At 47.0% G+C, this 12,697-nt stretch overlaps 1 long non-coding RNA gene and 1 pseudogene across 2 annotated transcripts; one reads left to right on the top strand and one right to left on the bottom strand.

Moving 5' to 3' along the window:
• Positions 1-7,941: 7,941 nt before the first annotated feature.
• Positions 7,942-8,677, top strand: LOC101773224 (annotated as a pseudogene).
• Positions 8,678-9,462: 785 nt separating this feature from the next.
• Positions 9,463-11,013, bottom strand: LOC101779963. 2 transcript variants are annotated; one of them, XR_002677167.1, is made up of 4 exons: positions 10,993-11,013; positions 9,838-9,936; positions 9,572-9,763; positions 9,463-9,494 (listed from the first exon to the last, which is right to left on the bottom strand). It is a non-coding gene; the product is annotated as an uncharacterized LOC101779963 (long non-coding RNA). The 2 variants fall into 2 exon arrangements; XR_001163613.2 differs by lacking the exon at positions 10,993-11,013 and having other exon boundaries at positions 9,838-10,001.
• Between the last annotated feature and the right edge of the window lie 1,684 nt (positions 11,014-12,697).

Genomic DNA, 12,697 nt, shown 5'->3' with positions numbered 1-12,697 from the left:
CCCCACTAGGAGATCTGGTGACCACTGTGGAGTGAAATTCCTGAGGGAGAGTGAACTGATATTAGAGGAGCATGCGACAAAGGGACTTCCAGCCTCGGAGTTTAAGAACATGTTACGTGAGTCCGGTCTCCTGCAGAACAAGAATATCACCTGGGTTACCTTTGTGGGTTATCAAGATTTTGAACTCATGATAAATCTCCTAACGAAGGATCCATTGCCAGAAACACGACTCCAGTTCCTATTGCAAGTCGTAGAGTATTTCCCTTCATCATTTGACTGCAAGTCGTTCTCAAAGGACGGCAAGTGTATCAACAAGGAGAGAGTTCCGGGAAAGCTTTATGCGGTTGCTACAGAACTTGGAGCGAAGAGGACTGGGAAGGGGCACCAGGCTGCCTCTGACACCCTGCTTAGTTTGAGATGTCTTCAGCGGCCAAAGGGACTTGCTCCAGATCCAGTATTTCTACAAGAATACCTGCGGCGTTCTTTACGGCGTCTATGGATGTCAGCATCTCCTACTGTGATGGCTTACTGTAGCTCGTAATCGGAAACAACTCCCTGACTGTAGTAGTGCTGTGCAGTGGAAATGATGCTTGCTAATTGGCAATGGCTCTGTGAAGCTACGTGACTGATGCTCATTATACTTTTGAGCTACATACTCTTTCAGTGTGACTCGACCGCTCTGCCCAAATCTCGACCAACATTCTGCAGTTTTGTCTTAGGCAGGTGTTGACACTGGGATAATGTATCAGTACAAATTTGCTTGGAGGACAATGATAGCGACAAAAACATTTCTCGTCGGACAATGATAGAGGAAAAATATTTTTGAAGTCAGATTACTCTGCTTAATCAAACTGCATCAATGTACCTTTTTTGTCCCAAGGAGAAATGGAAGCATGAAGCAGAATCTAGTGACATTTAATACCTGAGTATGTCAATTTCAGATGGGATGTGAATAGCTTTGTCCCAAAAGGAAACCACCACGACCAGAAATCCCAATAAAAAGCACGTAACTCAATCCAGGAGCAGCACAACTCCTTTTTTAGAGAAATCTCTTTCAGTCAAATTACTAATAGATCCGTAGACAGATCATGCTTACAGATAGACCAAATATGGATTTGCAGGTAAATCTAACCAATGGAGATGTTTGGATGTATACGGTATAACTATAAATTGTTGGAGGATAGTCTATTTGCAGCTGCGATCCTATGTGCATGGTGGAGACCTTGTGCAGGCTGGGATCGGAATTGCCAATACGGAGTTCAATTTGCTCGGAGGTGCAATGTTCCAATTAAATCTCTTGTTCGGCCCCACTAGGAGATCTGGTGACCACTGTGGAGTGAAATTCCTGAGGGAGAGTGCACTGATATTAGAGGAGCATGCGACAAAGGGACTTCCAGCCTCGGAGTTCAAGAACATGTTACGTGAGTCCGGTCTCCTGCAGAACAAGAATGTCACCTGGGTTACCTTTGTGGGTTATCAAGATTTTGGACTCATTATAAATCTCCTAACGAAGGATCCATTGCCAGAAACACGACTCCAGTTCCTGTAGCAAGTCGTAGAGTATTTCCCTTCATCATTTGACTGCAAGTCGTTCTCAAAGTACGGCAAGTGTATCAACAAGGAGATAGTTCCGGGAAAGCTTGATGCGGTTGCTACAGAACTTGGAGCGAAGAGGACTGGGAAGGGGCACCAGGCTGCCTCTGACGCCCTGCTTAGTTTGAGATGTCTTCAGCGGCCAAAGGGACTTGCTCCAGATCCAGTATTTCTACAAGAATACCTGCGGCGTTCTTTACTGCGTCTATGGATGTCAGTATCTCCTACTGTGATTGCTTACTGTAGCTCGTAATAGGCAACAACTCCCTGACTGTAGTAGTCCTGTGCATGTGAAATGATGCTTGCTAATTGGCAATGGCTCTGTGAAGCTACGTGACTGATGCTCATTATACTTTTGAGCTACATACTCTTTCAGTGTGACTCGACCGCTCTGCCCAAATCTCGACCAACATTCTGCAGTTTTGTCTTAGGCAGGTGTTGACACTGGGATAATGTATCAGCACAAATTTGCTTGGAGGACAATGATAGCGACAAAAACATTTCTCGTCGGACAATGATAGAGGAAAAATATTGTTGAAGTCAGATTACTCTGCTTAATCAAACTGCATCAATGTACCTTTTGTGTCCCAAGGAGAAATGGAAGCATGAAGCAGAATCTAGTGACATTTAATACCTGAGTATGTCAATTTCAAATGGAATGTGAATGGCTTTGTCCCAAAAGGAAACCACCACGACCAGCAATCCCAATAAAAAGCACGTAACTCATTCCAGGAGCAGCACAACTCCTTTTTTAGAGAAATCTCTTTCAGTCAAATTACTAATAGATCCGTAGACAGATCATGCTTACAGATAGACCAAATATGGATTTGCAGGTAAATCTAACCAATGGAGATGTTTGGATGTATACGGTATAACTATCAATTGTTTGAGGATAGTCTATTTGCAGCTGCGATCCTATGTGCATGGTGGAGATCTTGTGCAGGCTGGGATCTATTGCCGATACGGAGTTCAATTTGCTCCGAGGTGCAATTTTCCAATTAAATCTCTTGTTCGGCCCCACTAGGAGATCTGGTGACCACTGTGGAGTGAAATTCCTGAGGGAGAGTGAACTGATATTAGAGGAGCATGCGACAAAGGGACTTCCAGCCTCGGAGTTCAAGAACATGTTACGTGAGTCCGGTCTCCTGCAGAACAAGAATGTCACCTGGGTTACCTTTATGGGTTATCAAGATTTTCGACTCATGATAAATCTCCTAACGAAGGATCCATTGCTAGAAACTCGACTCCACTTCCTGTTGCAAGTCGTAGAATATTTCCCTTCATCATGTGACTGCAAGTTGTTCTCACAGTACGGCAAGTGTATCAACAAGTTGAGAGTTCCAGGAAAGCTTGATGTGGTTGCTACAGAACTTGGAGCGAAGAGGACTGGGAAGAGGCACCAGGCTGCCTCTGACGCCCTGCTTAGTTTGAGATGTCTTCAGCGGCCAAAGGGACTTGCTCCAGATCCAGTATTTCTACAAGAATACCTGCGGCGTTCTTTACTGCGTCTATGGATGTCAGTATCTCCTACTGTGATTGCTTACTGTAGCTCGTAATAGGCAACAACTCCCTGACTGTAGTAGTCCTGTGCATGTGAAATGATGCTTGCTAATTGGCAATGGCTCTGTGAAGTTACGTGACTGATGCTCATTATACTTTTGAGCTACATACTCTTTCAGTGTGACTCGACCGCTCTGCCCAAATCTCGACCAACATTCTGCAGTTTTGTCTTAGGCAGGTGTTGACACTGGGATAATGTATCAGCACAAATTTGCTTGGAGGACAATGATAGCGACAAAAACATTTCTCGTCGGACAATGATAGAGGAAAAATATTTTTGAAGTCAGATTACTCTGCTTAATCAAACTGCATCAATGTACCTTTTTTGTCCCAAGGAGAAATGGAAGCATGAAGCAGAATCTAGTGACATTTAATACCTGAGTATGTCAATTTCAGATGGGATGTGAATAGCTTTGTCCCAAAAGGAAACCACCACGACCAGAAATCCCAATAAAAAGCACGTAACTCAATCCAGGAGCAGCACAACTCCTTTTTTAGAGAAATCTCTTTCAGTCAAATTACTAATAGATCCGTAGACAGATCATGCTTACAGATAGACCAAATATGGATTTGCAGGTAAATCTAACCAATGGAGATGTTTGGATGTATACGGTATAACTATAAATTGTTGGAGGATAGTCTATTTGCAGCTGCGATCCTATGTGCATGGTGGAGACCTTGTGCAGGCTGGGATCGGAATTGCCAATACGGAGTTCAATTTGCTCGGAGGTGCAATGTTCCAATTAAATCTCTTGTTCGGCCCCACTAGGTGATCTGGTGACCACTGTGGAGTGAAATTCCTGAGGGAGAGTGAACTGATATTAGAGGAGCATGCGACAAAGGGACTTCCAGCCTCGGAGTTCAAAAACTTGTTACGTGAGTCCGGTCTCCTGCAGAACAAGAATGTCACCTGGGTTACCTTTATGGGTTATCAAGATTTTCGACTCATGATAAATCTCCTAACGAAGGATCCATTGCTAGAAACTCGACTCCACTTCCTGTTGCAAGTCGTAGAATATTTCCCTTCATCATGTGACTGCAAGTTGTTCTCACAGTACGGCAAGTGTATCAACAAGGAGAGAGTTCCGGGAAAGCTTGATGCGGTTGCTACAGAACTTGGAGCGAAGAGGACTGGGAAGGGGCACCAGGCTGCCTCTGACGCCCTGCTTAGTTTGAGATGTCTTCAGCGGCCAAAGGGACTTGCTCCAGATCCAGTATTTCTACAAGAATACCTGCGGCGTTCTTTACTGCGTCTATGGATGTCAGTATCTCCTACTGTGATTGCTTACTGTAGCTCGTAATAGGCAACAACTCCCTGACTGTAGTAGTCCTGTGCATGTGAAATGATGCTTGCTAATTGGCAATGGCTCTGTGAAGTTACGTGACTGATGCTCATTATACTTTTGAGCTACATACTCTTTCAGTGTGACTCGACCGCTCTGCCCAAATCTCGACCAACATTCTGCAGTTTTGTCTTAGGCAGGTGTTGACACTGGGATAATGTATCAGCACAAATTTGCTTGGAGGACAATGATAGCGACAAAAACATTTCTCGTCGGACAATGATAGAGGAAAAATATTTTTGAAGTCAGATTACTCTGCTTAATCAAACTGCATCAATGTACCTTTTTTGTCCCAAGGAGAAATGGAAGCATGAAGCAGAATCTAGTGACATTTAATACCTGAGTATGTCAATTTCAGATGGGGTGTGAATAGCTTTGTCCCAAAAGGAAACCACCACGACCAGAAATCCCAATAAAAAGCACGTAACTCAATCCAGGAGCAGCACAACTCCTTTTTTAGAGAAATCTCTTTCAGTCAAATTACTAATAGATCCGTAGACAGATCATGCTTACAGATAGACCAAATATGGATTTGCAGGTAAATCTAACCAATGGAGATGTTTGGATGTATACAATATAACTATCAATTGTTGGAGGATAGTATTACGGAGTTGGAGGTAAATCTAACCAATGAAGATGTTTGGGTGTATATCTGCTGGGGCAATGACATCTATAGCTCAAGTAAAGCTGATAAAACCATGAGGGTCATAGAGAAATACATCAGTGCTACACCCTTACTCCTCTATCTGGAAAAGTTGCTGTCAACTCAAGCATAAAAATTCTTTTATGGTTAATCCTGAAGGACAGGTTAAACACCCGAGAGCTTCTAAGGAGGAAAAACATGAAGTTGCAAAGCTATTCATGTGCACTCCGTACTCAGAATGTTGAAGAATCCCTGCACCATCTTCATTTGCACTGCCCCTTCTCACAGCAATGTTGGGGAATCCTAAATTTGCATGTGTCCACAAACGATCATGCCTTCCAGGTGTTGGAACATTTCAAGAAGCAAATTCATCAGTCACCCACGGTCCAAGCATGCAAGGCAGCATTCAAGGCTGAAAATCACACTTTTGTAATAGCACGAGAGCAAGAAATACAACTCTTCCTTTATAAGCCATTTCGTTGGAGTAATATGACTAAATGAGGAGCTAGTCAGTAACTAATAATTTGGAGAGCCCCTTTTTTAATGATCTCAGGAGACGAGGCCTCTACGTAATTCATTAAATAATAATAAAGCACAAACATATACTCCCTTCGAGTGAAATTATAAGACATATTTTTTCCCTTAGGACAAGATTTCGACTAACATTAACCTATTAATATGTACTAGTACATAACATTCACTTTGTGTAAAAAACTTAATATTTATCAAAACTTATCATAACAAAAGAAAGTAAGCCTTATTTTTTCTTTCGCTATATATCTATCCATGCGCTATGCAAGGGCACTTGTGTATATACCAAGGTGCGCAAATGAACGGGGTAGATGGGGGCCAACTTGCTGAACATCCCCAATGTTTTTTTCCTTTTTTTTACTCAACTTTCCCCTTAGACTAATTAATTAATGTATAGTACTATTTTAATGGGCATTTAGCCAAGTTGGTAAGAAAGATTAAGCGGCAATGTTTTGATGACAATATGGGTGCACACGGGTTGGCAGCCCATGAAAAACGAAACATAACACATATCTCGTCTGTATCAAAATCACAGGATGACAGTGTAAGAAGATTAAGCGGTAATGTTTGAAAATCACAGGCTCATTGATTAATATATGTTCATAGCACATCGCAACACACAAAACGTAGCACAACGACAGCGCTCCACTCCGCCGAAGGTTTGATCAGTTCTGGCTAAGTATACGCCATACTCCCTCTCGTTCCTAAATAACTGTCGTTTTGTGGATTCATGTGTGTAGTCATTTTAGTTTTGACTATCAATATTTTTTAATTTTAACTAGGAAATATGCCCGTGCGTTGCACGGGAGGAAAAAGCCCAATACACATGACACAAAACTTGGGTGATAATTTGATGTTGTATGTTTCTGAATTATTGGTTTTTCTTCCTGAATTATTGAATATAATTTTTTTCTGCCTTCATTTTTTATCTTTGTCGAACTGCACGAGACAGTGCGAGAAACTATTGATATAGTAGAAAAATATAAGACTACGGTCCTGGATACCATAGGCAGGAAAATGAAAAAGAAAAGAAAGAAACAGCCTATACTCGCCCGGTTGGATAGGAACATCAACGCGGGTAACACACAATTTAACCGTCAAAGCCGACCGGATTGGGACCTCAACGCAGCCACACAACTCCACTTGACAACGGTAGCCGTACCAAAAGTCTTATCGTAGCGTCCACCAACAAACCCACTCTCCTATAGTCGTCAAGACCTCCCTGCGTGATCTCGCGTTGACAGGACCCAAGTTTGTTTCTTTTATAACGTTGGTTTTTGTTTGTTGTAGGTCACAGGCTTAAAAAATTGATTAGCACATCATTCTTATCCCAAAGTCCAAGCATTGTGCATGTTTTCTTGATCTCGCCGGTCTAGGAACCACCGCGCAGTTCCCTCGTGCTAATCAGGCGAGATCATGAACTAATCACAGTTCCCTCGTGTTTTCTTTTATAATGCTGGTTTTTTAATGTTGCCACACGCTTCCTCGTCGGGCTCCTGCACTGCACCCCCATTGTCTCCTCGCTCTGTTGCTGCTTCCTCACAGGCCTCCTGTGCTGCATCCCCACTGCCGCTAACCTGCTCTCCGGCTGCTGTGTTGTCGATTGTTTGCCGCATGATTCCCTGTCACTGGATAGATTCGCAGTCATCTGCTACATCCGGCTTTTGCCGCTTAGCCAGGAGGAGTTGTGTGGTGGTGCTGTAGTTGTGAACGATTCATGTATAGATGCTGATGTCAAATTTCGTTGTTGCTGGTTAATGCTATTCCTTTGTCCTCTATTTTGTTCTTGGTGTATTGTTTGGTCGGCGGCCGGTGCTGCGCGTGGATGCCATGGCGGGTGATGGCGCGGGTGGCCAATGGATGGCGAGGGAGTCAGCGGCAGCGGACGCAAGGCTAGCGGGGCACGGGCGGATGGCAGATGGCGCGCGACGACGGATTGATTCGTGGGAATCGAGGAGGAGGCGGACGAATCGCGGGCTGCAGAAACGCGTGCAGGCGAGGAAGAAAGGGACCTTTTCGCAAATCGTCTAGAATCACGTCTGTTTAACTCCAAGGACTGCGAGTTGATTACAAATAAGTTGAGGGACTTTTTTCAAGTTAAGGTGGCTTTTTTCTCTTTCTCTCTCCACCTTGCTTCCATCCTCCAGAGCCTTCCATCCCCATTCCTCTTTCTCCATCACACCCCCCCCCGACCAGAAGGAAATTCCCCAATCCCTCCCTCCCTTCCCCACCCACCTCAACCAACCAAACCCATCCTCCCAGATCGAGGCCATGGAGTGCGAGACGGAGGAGCTGCAGTTCCTAGGGGCGGCGGGCATCTACGCCTCCTCCGCATCTATCCTTCGCGGCCCGCACTGACCCCTCTTCGCCTGCGTCGCCGCTACCCTCGTCCTCCCACTCTCCGCCCTCTTCCTCCTCCATGTTGCCATCTCCCACGCCCTCTTCACCCACATCAACACCGATGACACCACCCTCAACTCCTCCGCCCCGACGCCCAGCACCGCCTCCTCTCCCGCCTCGCATTCGACTGGCTCGCCCTCCTCCTCTTCAAGGTTGCCTACCTCCTCGCCCTCCTTCTCCTCCTCTCCCTCCTTGCCACCGCCGCCGCCGTCTTCTCCATCTACTCCGCCAAGCATGACGCGCTCACCTTCCCGTGGGTGCTCTCCGTCGTGCCCTGGGTATGGAGGAGGCTTGTGGCGACGTTCCTCGCGGCCTTCGTGCTCCTCTTCGCATACCACGCAGTGTTCGTCGTCGTCTTCCTTAGGCTCTTCGTTGCCGCCGTAACGGGTTGGGGCTTGCGGGGCTGCTCGCGTTCCTCCTCATCGTCGCCTACCTCGCGGGACTCATCTACATCAGCGTCGTCTGGCACCATGCCAGCGTCGTCTCCGTGCTCGAGGACTACAAGGGCCTCGCCGCCATGTGCAAGAGAAGGGACCTCATCAGGGGGAATAATTACGAAAATGTTGAGGTTTTTTTTGCAAATCATCAACGAACTATGGCAGTTTAACGCCTAGGACTGCGGGTTTATTATGAAAAAGTTGAGAGACTTTTTTGCAAAATAACCACGACGGTCGGAAGAAACAACCCCACTTTAATCTATACCTATTATTAAAGCAAGCAACGTCTCTGCCAGGGCTTTTTGTACGTCGCCCTAATTTTGCAAAAAAAACCCTGACGTTTCATGAAATCAACACGCAGTGTTAATATATTAATGATTTTTTTATTGAATATTGTTCATTTGAGGGACCCTTTATTTTTTTCTCCTGCTGCATATAAAATGGCAAAAATATTTCTGTGTGCACCTTTCACAACCTGGCACTCTGCATCATTTTGTTCAGATCCCAGCGCTCCAACTATTTAAAAAAATACACGCATTCTAACTTGGTTCCCAATGGTAACAAATGTAACACTGAAGAAACCATATATAGCTCATCACCACCCAGATAAAGGGAGAGAAGTACGAGTACGACTGCTCTTGAAGATTGCATCAGATATGACATATCCTACTGTTTGATGGAAAACAACTCCCACCAAGTCATTTTTTGTTTCACATTGGGGGCATTTCACATGTGTCTGAGTTTGTAGAAGTAAATATTTTACACGAAAATATTTGATGCTTATAGATGAAAATTGACAAAAATTATACAAATGCAAACAAGATGCAAAAGAACTGTGTACATCTGGAGGCCCACCTGATACATGAATCAAGTCGTCATTTCCATCCAAATCTCTCTCATGTATCCATTCATCATTGTCATCCAGATGTCCCCTATGTAGCCAGTCATCGTTTTCATCTTTCACCATGGATATACCGCCACCTACAACTTGAATTTGCAAAGTAAATAAAGTGACATGAATATGACAAAAATATTGCAAAATGACACGGGAAAAAATCGAGTACCCTCCAACTGCATAGCTAGGTGCGAATTATCTTTGTCTACAACTTTATTAATCATATAGCGTTCACGACGCTTTTTGTTCCTTTCCATTCTTTTTTCATCAGACATTGTTGCAGACCGTTCTCTATCTCTCAGCCTCTTACGAGCATTAGGATCGACATCATCTGGCCGCCATCCACGTGGTGCTTGGTTAGCTACAAAGCATCCCATTATTAAAAAAGGCAATGTCTCCGGAGGAGAGAAACATTTAATTGAAACGATATTTCACCTTGAGGTGTTGTGTTGGTGATGTCTGCAAGCGGATGTCTACCACGGGTGGACTTTGATGGATCCATGGATGTCGCTGACGTTCCCAAGAAGCAAGAATCTGGAGAGCATACATTGATGGAGATGAAACAATGGATTATTCAGATAAAGAGCAATAACATACAGAATTTGGCAGTGGATTGTACCCCTTGAGAAAGTTCAGTAACAGATGCAGTTCCGTTCAGTTTTTTGTCAGCAATTGAACCAGTAACCTGAAACTGAACTAAATACATAATAGAAGTTACAGTTATATATTGAATACGATTATATTTAAAACTGGCCACACAAATGCACAGGCAGTTTGGTAGTTAGTACAAAAGTTAACTGAACTTTACATACAGAGAGAAAATCATCCCCAAAATTTAACAAAATGTACAACAGTTAATCTTTTAATTTTATTGGCGACTCTTGTAACTTTCAGCACATAGGCGAGGCAGCTTGTTTCAGTTCCCACATACTGTCGCCGGACAAGAACAAGTACTGGCTAAAACAGCCTTGCGTAAAACTATTGTCGGGCAAAATCCGTATGTACATCACTTTTAACTCTGCCTCGCCCGACCCTTGGTCCCGGGTCGGATGCGCCCGACCCCTTTGAGGGTGGAACTCCGCCTCGCCCGACCCTTGGTCCTGGGGTCAGATGCGCCCGACCCCTTTGAGGGTGGAACTTCGCCTCGCCCAACCCTTCGTCCCGGGGTCGGATGCGCCCGACACCTTGAGGGTGGAACTCCGCTGCGCCCGACCCCTTGGTCCTGGGGTCGGATGCGCCCGACCCCTTGAGGGTGGAACTCCGCCTCGTCCGACCCTTGGTCCCGGGGTCGGATGCGCCCGACCCCTTGAGGGTGGAACTCCGCCTCGCCCGACCCTTTGTCCCGGGGTCGGATGCGCCCGACCCCTTGAGGGTGGAACTCCGCCTCGCCCGACCCTTGGTCCCGGGGTCGGATGCGCCCGACCCCTTGGTCCCGTACTGTGGCTTTTTTTTGTTTTCTTTACAGCGTTTGCAATCAAGTTCATGCTGTAAAATGATCCTGGAACCTTAAGAGTCGCTTCATGAACAGCGAGAAGTTCTTGATTTTACCTATGATTACAGTCCTACAAATTAAGAAATTCTTGATTTTACCTTTCACACTATAAAACCTGGCTCGATTATACTTGGCTCGCTGCAGATGCACCATGAGCCATGACCAATGGCGCATTGTCACCAACGGGTATGCGAGGACGTAGCAGACCTATATGCCGATGTTGCCAATGCCAGCTGAATCAAAAGATGTTTATGCCTGCCTGCTGTATGATGGCCCTGTGAGGACTGTCATGCTCCTCTGCACCTTGTTGATAGCTTATCAGCGTCTGCGTTGCGAGGTAGTGCACACACCTTCAGCTAGCTTCTTAACACGTCAGGGTCAATCATCTAAGCTAAGGGATATTACTAAGAACAGGGAGAAGGCAGATGATAAGCACATTGTGCCGGCAGCGACCACGCACTCGCAATCCAAAACACCAACAATTCTGGGAAAAAACTGGATATAAAATAGGAAACCACAGGTATTCGTCATTGGAATTGCAAGGTGCTGTTTTGTACGAATTGAAATTGAAATGCACAGCATAATTGTTTGAAATTAGAAACTGATACAGCAATTTCCACAAGCAGCGAGGGGATTCCAGACTTGGTGATGGAGGGTGGGGGTTGTACCTCGAGTCCTTGACTGATGGGCTAGAGCACATACCGGTGGATGAGCGATTCTTCGATGAGCGCCTCGAGGGCCTTCGAGGGGAGGCTGCAGGGGCGGGGCCAAAGGGACTCATCCGCAGGGCGGCGGCAGCTGGCGGCGCGGTGGCAACGCAGGTAGGGGCGGCGGCGGCGGCGAGGGGTGGCAACGCAGGGAGGGCGCAGGGAAGGGCCAAAAGGTTCCGCGCGGAGGACTAAAACAGACGGAGGAGGAAGCCTAGTGCGCCGCAAATTAGGGAAGTGCCAAATCCATGGCTTCCGCGCGGAGGACCCTGGAAGCAACGGCCGAGGAATGCCGGAGCGAGGGCCATCGAGCCACGGCCGAACGACGGACCGCAAAACTGTGTACGCAGCCTGGTAAGGAGGAGCGCGAGGTCGGGGGTATTGTAGACCTCCGGGTCTGTGGCGGGGATGAGAGGTTGAGCACGGGGTAGCCGAGCAGCGGAGCGGGGCCACCTTGGAGGGCGTGAAGTGCAGGGGCATCGACGCCTTGTAGAGGAGGGAGAGGAAGGTCGGAGGAGGAGGCGGCGGCGGGATCCGTACCGAAGACGAAGTCTGCGCCAGGAACAGGGCCGGTGGAGAGATGGTCGCCGCCGGGCCATGTCGCCGCCCAAGATCCGCAGAGTCTCCGTGTGGGATCCCTGCTGCTGCTGGCCCCGACGCGAATTGCCGTCGCTTGTCCCCGATGCGCCGCCGCCGCTGGTTGTCCCCGATGCGCCGCCGCCGCCGCTTGGATTGCTCGATATAGGCTGGGGGGGGGGGGAGATCAGGAGAAAGGAAAGGTGGGTGCGCACGGGGCGAGATCGGAGGCGGCAACATCGGGCGGGTAAGTGCGGGCAGGCGGCGGCGTAGGGTATGGGAAGGATGGTAGGCGGAAGAGGAAGGAAAGCCGAGCGTGATTGGCGAGGAGCGAAAAGGAATGGACGAAGCAGAAGAAAGCGAGGCTGACGGGAGCGATCGGAGGGCGCAAATCGCATGGAGCGCGGGACGACCGAGCGGAAGGACCCCCGACGCGGAGAGAGAGAGAGGGGGGGAGGGCTCAGATTCCGACGTTTCAAGAGCGGACGGCGGCAAATTAGTTTAGTGCGGGACAAATGTC

This window comes from Setaria italica, chromosome III (assembly GCF_000263155.2).
Source record: "Setaria italica strain Yugu1 chromosome III, Setaria_italica_v2.0, whole genome shotgun sequence".
Lineage (NCBI taxonomy): Eukaryota > Viridiplantae > Streptophyta > Magnoliopsida > Poales > Poaceae > Setaria > Setaria italica.
The sequence above is the reverse complement of the archived record's forward strand: the minus strand, read 5'-3'. Positions and strand labels throughout refer to the sequence as shown.